At 41.5% G+C, this 6908-nt stretch overlaps 1 pseudogene; it reads left to right on the forward strand.

Moving 5' to 3' along the window:
* Positions 1–1518: 1518 nt before the first annotated feature.
* LOC104125803 overlaps positions 1519–6908 on the forward strand; it is a 28185-nt pseudogene continuing 22795 nt past the window's right edge.

Here is a 6908-nt window from a genome sequence, read left to right on the forward strand (position 1 = left end):
GAACACAGTATTCAAGGTGCAGCCTCACCAGCACCGAGTACAGGGGCACGATCACTTCCCTACTCCTGCTGGCCACACTATTCCTGATACAAGCCAGGATGCCATTGGCCTTCTTGGCCACCTGGGCACACTGCTGGCTCATATTCAGCTGGCTATTGACCAGTATTCCCAGGTGCAACCCAGAAAGGGTTGCAAGTACGGGGGAAGACCACCATTTGAAAAACTGATGGATTTTTTTTTTCCTGCCTCCACTCCGATTCACAACTGTATTTTGTGCACTCGTCACTTCTTCATTAGAAATTCCCAACAGATTTTTCTGCTTTTTCACTCCAAGGAGGAATGCTGCTGATGTTTCAGAGCACTGTCCTTGCTGACAATAAGAGCTTTTCTCCAAGTTGTAATAGCTCATTGACAGCCTTTTAAAATGTACACATAAAAATGTCTTTTTACATGTACATGGGAGAAAATAGAAACATAGGACTATACATATTGTATTGCAGGTGTTACTATGAGATTTCATGTGCCTTTTTGGTGCCTAGTCCCTTAGTAGTGTAACTGCTATCTGTAATCACCTTTAACTTTGACTACGCTGAGTATCTTGTGTCATTAGGTTACTATTCATCCTCTTTACTATACTTGTCCTCCTTCACAGCATGTGGAAGCCATCTGGTCTTGGTGATGTGCTGCTACTCTTAGGTTAATCGTTGGACTTGATGATCTTAAGGTCTTTTCCAGCCTAAACTATTCTAGGATTCTAGGATTCTAGGAGAGGGATATCTGAAGAACGCAAAGGTGCTCTCCAGCTCTAGGAGGGGGCCAATGCCTGATGACAGAGTCCCTCAGCATAGCACACAATCAAAAACCAGTTTGGTGCCCTAAATCAGAAACACAACAAAATCAAGTTTGAATTTCAGAGTGAAAGGAACTATGCACTCTGGGTTTTAGGGTACAGTTTGTTAACGCTGCCCTGGCAGACGAAAGATTTTAAGATGACAGAGGTCCTGATTAAAGAACGCAGCGCTTAGCCTCTCTGCTCTTCCAGCAGAGAACAACATCCCTGCAAAACAATTCCGTTGCCAAAAGGTCTCTTGAAATAATATAATGTATGTAACCACAGGCTTGCAGGCAGCTGGAATTGTGCAATCTTTTCAGGCAGACTTAGAGGGTTCTCAGGGATAAATAACCATCCTTCATGGATAAAAGTAAAAGCTGTTTATTCGAAATACTTGTCACATACCTGCTTTGAATGGTGTTTTAAAAAAGCACAGCCATTTCTGTGTGTACATTAACTGTAGACCTGTCTCAGGCTATCACTGAAAACATGTTTTTAGAAGATGTGAGTTTAAAAGGAAGAAGTAGGAGGAGCACTGACCTACAACAGAAAGATTTGGATTGGTTTTATTATTCCTTTGGGTCACTGTGTATGGTTACAGTATGGAGCATGTAACATGATGCAACTCTCCTGCTTGTTTTCCAGTTGGATTACTGAGGCTGGCTGGAGCGATATCTGTGTTTGAATTCAGTTATTTCACTTTCCTGCGTGGATTAGTAGTCCATTCGGATGAAGTGCTGTTCTCTGGTGTCTCAGCTCAGTCCAATGACTTAAGACTCTTGACCTGCTGGATCAGCTCCTTCCAGAGATGCTTTTGGACAAGTGAGTACAAATTTTTGGTTTGCCAAACAAAATTTTTGGCTTGGAAAACAAAAATCCCAGGTTAGTGCTCTTGCATTCATTAACTTTTTTCTCTGAAGAAGACTTCATTTTTAAGACGTTTACTTGTTTTGGTAAATACTGTGCTCTGTACCATACTAGCTTTCCTAAAGTATTTCACAATTATTTCAGAATTCAAAGCTGAATACATTGGGCGAGTAATTTCTTTCTTTGCTTATTTTTTATCTTAGATATTTTTTAAAGCTTATTTCGTCAAAATAAGATCCTAACCTCAGATCAGCCTGTCTTGTGTATCATACATCATGTCATAAATTACTAGAAAAGCCACTAGGATCGCAGATGGCACCAAGCTGAGTGGTGCAGTTGAAATGCCAGAATGAAAATCTTTTTAGTAGGGCCAGCTGTGACAGGACAAGGGGTAATGGTTTTAAACTGAAGCAGGGTAGGTTTAGACTGGATATAAGGAAGAAATTCTCTACAATGAGGGTGGTGAAACACTGGAACGGGTTGCCCAGAGAGGTGGTGGAGTATTCCTTCATAACGCATAATCTTGTTCTGTTTGCTCGATCTCCTCCCACACTGGAAAATGTTCAACAGTATAATCTGCCAGGACTACTGCCTTTAAGATCTGTTGATGGTCATGCTTAGCAACAGTGTTTGGAAGTTTGGTCTACATATTTTTGGTCATCTTGAAAACCGCTGGCTCATCTGATTTCATGTGCCAATAGCTATTAATATAAAAGAATGTGGTTGGTTAGGATTTTTTTTTTTATTATTTTTCATCAATCTGCTACATGCAGGAAAAAATTACCAAGCGTACTTGGAGAAAATAAGAGATTGCTCATAACTTTTAAATTGCTTTCTACACATCGATTGGTTTCTAATACAAATAAAATTAAAATATGCTACATTTTTGTTTTAAATGTCATCCTTAATGTCATGCATTTTCTAACTGAAACTAGAAAATATTGGGGTGTTACCAGTTACATTGCCTGGTTTGACTTTCTATGTTCATCGATGGCATAGCAGACTTTCATTATTGAGAAATGATGTGGCAGCAGACTACAGTCATCTAAAGAAAAGGCCATGAAATTATCTGAAATAATATTAGGGAGCAAATCTGATGTCCAGCATATCCCAGCATCTTTGACCGGAGATGACTTTCTAAATGCCCTCAGTTTCCAGTGGAATCTGCTGAAGGGAACAATACTTGGTCTCCAAGACAGATCCTCCAATTTATTTACTAGTATCTCTAGAATTGAAAGCTGACCATTTCAAAATGTTCTAACACACAGAGGCAGCTTGGGGCCTCTGGAAATCTCTGGAGCAGTTCTTAAGACGGCACACTTCCATAACTCCTGACCAAGCCCTGCTTAATCATTTGGCAGAGGTTAATAACCTCCTCAAGAAGGAGGCAATCACTCATGAGGCTGTAGATCCCTGAAGGGTGGGAAGTGTCTGAGAAAAGCCTGCCATGCCAAACCAGTCCTGCAGTAATTTGTGTAAGAACTGTCTTGGATTTCCACTTTGGTTTTCAATTGCTATTGAGCTGTTCCTTCTTCCTCTGCTTTTCTGCATAACTCCTGGCAGTGGCTTGACTGAAAAATAAGCTCTTGGGAATTACCTGTATACGGTGGTATTGTTTTCCTTAAGTTCTCAGGTGTTGGTGGTCTACAAGTTCCTTTCCTTTGTTCTTTGTGCATGCAGCTGGGAGGTAAACAGGAGATGGCAAAGGATTTAGGGCCATGATGCCTGTCTGTGCTCTCAAGGCATTCTGCTTTTTCTCTGAGAGGAAAATTTTTCTCCATATGTTGGGGGAGCCCCTAAGGAAGAGCAGGACCTGCATGAAAGCAGGGTTCTGAAGTTGTGTAGTAGAGAACTCTTGCTGACATGAGGCACAGGCAAGTGTGTGCAGCCGTCTCATTTAGCCTGCTCCAGGCTCGGTGGCACATCAGCATGTTGATGCCTATGTGAATCTCTGATTTCCAGAGAGCAATAGCTCTTTCTGCTCATCACAGTCCATGGAGACCAAGAGAGCAGGGACTTTCCTTCATGTCAGGAAGCTTTTATGTCTTGCTCTTCAGACTTCACACATAAGAGGTACTAAAATTCCTGTTCTTATATTTTTGAGGACATAAAGTTTTATTACTGCAGTAGGGTTAGCCTTTAAATACTCAACCATGCTAAAGCAGTATCCCAGAAGGCAAAGAATCTCCCTTTTTTAATTACTGCATAAATGAAATCTCTCCTTTCTCAGAAAGCAACTCTGGATTCCTCTCTGCTCCATAAGCATAATTCCCCATAATTCCCCATACGGATTGGTTACCTATTACAACACAGGATTTTCAAACTGAAAATGGCACCCCCCCTGTAAGAAGTCAACTTGTTACAGCTCTTGATGGTTGGCCCCAGCATGTAAACCCTCCCAGACTGGTACTGGCTCTCACTTGGATAATGTGCACCCTCAAATGTGACCTAGAGAGATGCCCAAGTGGCAGAGAACAGAATCATCCTCCAACAGCTCGGCTTCTTAGCTTAAGCTTTTTGGCACACCAGTTTGAGGCAGGAGCAGCAGAGATGGTCCACAAAAGGGGACATGGTAGCATGAGGATGAAGTGACAGTGATGACAGTAGGGCAGGACTATGGGCCAGGTTCAGTAGGAACAAAATAGCAGAAGCTATAGGGTTACACCACAACACCGGACATTGGGCATATCATCAAATGGCTTTCATCACTGTCTGGGCTGTAACAGCAGTAAATTCGTTACACCTTTGACAAAAAATTCTTCTCCTTTTGCTGTTGTACAGGAAGATCTGTGCAGGAGACTATTTCCTAGATCCCACTCATTTTCTTGATAGCATGAAGACTTTGCCAAGTGCTACCATGAGTCCTGCCTCAGCCAAACCGTGTTGATCTAAGGAAGACATAGCCCTGAATAAAGACGTCGAGAACAACTTCAACACTGTGACCCCACCGAATGAAATCAGTGCGCAGTCAAAGCCAGGGGGAACGTTGCTTCTGGCTTGGGCGGGGTGGGACAGGACAGGCAGAAGCCGTGTAAAAGATTTTGTTCCCAAATTGCTACTTTCTTGCAGATTTTCAGCTGATCTAAAATGATAATAACTTTGCTACAGTGAAGTTACACATCTTGGTGATGGAAATCGAATCTCTTATCCTTTGATTGTCAGGCTGTACCAATTAAACCTATTGTTCTTTGGAGGCTAAACCTATTTGTTGCCTTGTAGGCTAATTATCTTATCTGTGTCTCTGGTGCCATGTACATTACAAAAGGTGTTCTCTCCTCTTGTTTTCAGGGAATGATATTTGAGGATGCCAGCTCCCTGGCGAATATGCTGCAACAAAACCTCCAAAACTAAGAACAGAAAAGCTGAAATGGACAATATGGCAGACACAAGTGGGAAAATGCAGATGAAAAAAGAAATCACGTTACTAAATGGAGTTTCTTTAATCGTAGGGAACATGATTGGCTCTGGGATATTTGTATCACCCAGAGGTGTTTTAATGTACAGTGCTTCCTATGGACTCTCCCTAGTCATCTGGGCACCTGGTGAATGTTTTCACTGTTTAGAGCTTTGTGTTACGCTGAATTAGGAACATCCATCATTAGAACTGGAGCTAGTTATGCCTATATCCTGGAAGCATTTGGTGCCTTTGTGGCTTTCATCAGACTGTGGTCTTCCTTGCTAATTATTGAACCAACAACCCAGGCAGTGATAGCAATCACGTTTGCTAACTATATTGTTCAACCAATTTTTCCTCATTGTGAGCCGCCATACGATGCAGTCAGGCTGATTGCAGCTGCTTGTATTTGTAAGTAAAGTTATGATTCCTAGAAGTTCAGAACTATAATGGTAGGTTCCCAGAGGATTTTTCTGAATTCCTATTGCTTCATCTTCTGTCAAGATTATTACTGCCTCTCTAAGGCATGTTCTTAGAAACTATTAATCTTTTATTTAGACAGATTTTATTCGGGGGCTAGGATTATTAGAGGGGAGAGAAGAATTATAACAGTTTGTCTGGGGGAAGCTATTACGACTGCTGATTAAAGATAGATATATCTCCATGGGTCATCACCCTAATTCTCAGCCCACATTTGGTCCAGGTCCCCTCTCTCCTATTTCTTGCAAATCACCAAACATGAACAAAAGTCTTCACATTCAAATGGAATTACAAATACTCTGCCTAATACAAATTTTGTCTCTAGAAACATGGTGTAGTGTAATGAGACACTCTGCAGAGCTGACTTTGTCGGGATGGTACTCAGATTCCTTTACTTACAAATGTGGAGTTGTCAAGGTGGAGTTCGTGTTCCTTTTAGGCTATAGCACGACCTTTTAAAAATTGCTTAAATTGTACAACTTGACAAAAGCTTTGCAAAGGATAAGTAATTTTAACTTAAGATAATATAATACATACTGACAATTCTGAGAAGGTATATGGTTAACTCGCATTAAGGACATTTTTTAAACTATAGAGCATAAAATCTTATTTCAATATATATGCCACATTTACTAGAGCAAGATTTACAGAAGTCATTATTTACAGACAGGTTTAAAGTTATATTCAAACCTGACACTAGGCGTGAACAATCATTATATAATCTTTGGGGGTTTTTTTAATAGCAGAATAGAAACAAAATTCTATCCCCACTGCACAACATTGGTATATTAATAGGAAATAGCAGGGGTAAATCACATCCTATTTCTGTAAATAGGTCTGTTATTCTTGACAGCTGACAGGACACTCTGTCAAATATGCAGAGTAACTCATGATGATGAAGGCGAGAAGTTCTATGAGCATCTGTGGCTGGATGCTGATTTCCTTACTATATGGCAAGGTTTCTAAATGGTTTTTAATTTAAGCATTGCAAATCCCTTTTCATTCCTTTCAAAACTGAAATGTAGATTATAGGTAGGTCAAAGAAACGGAAAGGAAGACCAACAGGACTCCTAGAGAAGAAATAGCCCATTCTGATGCACGCTTGAGAGCACTCTCCTTGAGAGCCTGTACCGCATTTGGCCTGCTGTCTTCTCCAGCAGACAGGCTTCGTACCTGGTACCCTTTCCTTTCCTCATCTACCTCTCTTTTGAATTATGGAGTTGCGAGGGAGAAGTTGCCCAGGATGCCCTGCGTGTGTCTGCTAGAGCAGGAGGGGGCGGGCACGCGGCTCGGCCCCTGGCTGGGCCTGCCGCCAGCGGAGGAGGCGGCCGCGGC

Source organism: Egretta garzetta, unplaced genomic scaffold (genome assembly GCF_000687185.1).
Source record: "Egretta garzetta isolate BGI_Z169 unplaced genomic scaffold, ASM68718v1 scaffold154, whole genome shotgun sequence".
Lineage (NCBI taxonomy): Eukaryota > Metazoa > Chordata > Aves > Pelecaniformes > Ardeidae > Egretta > Egretta garzetta.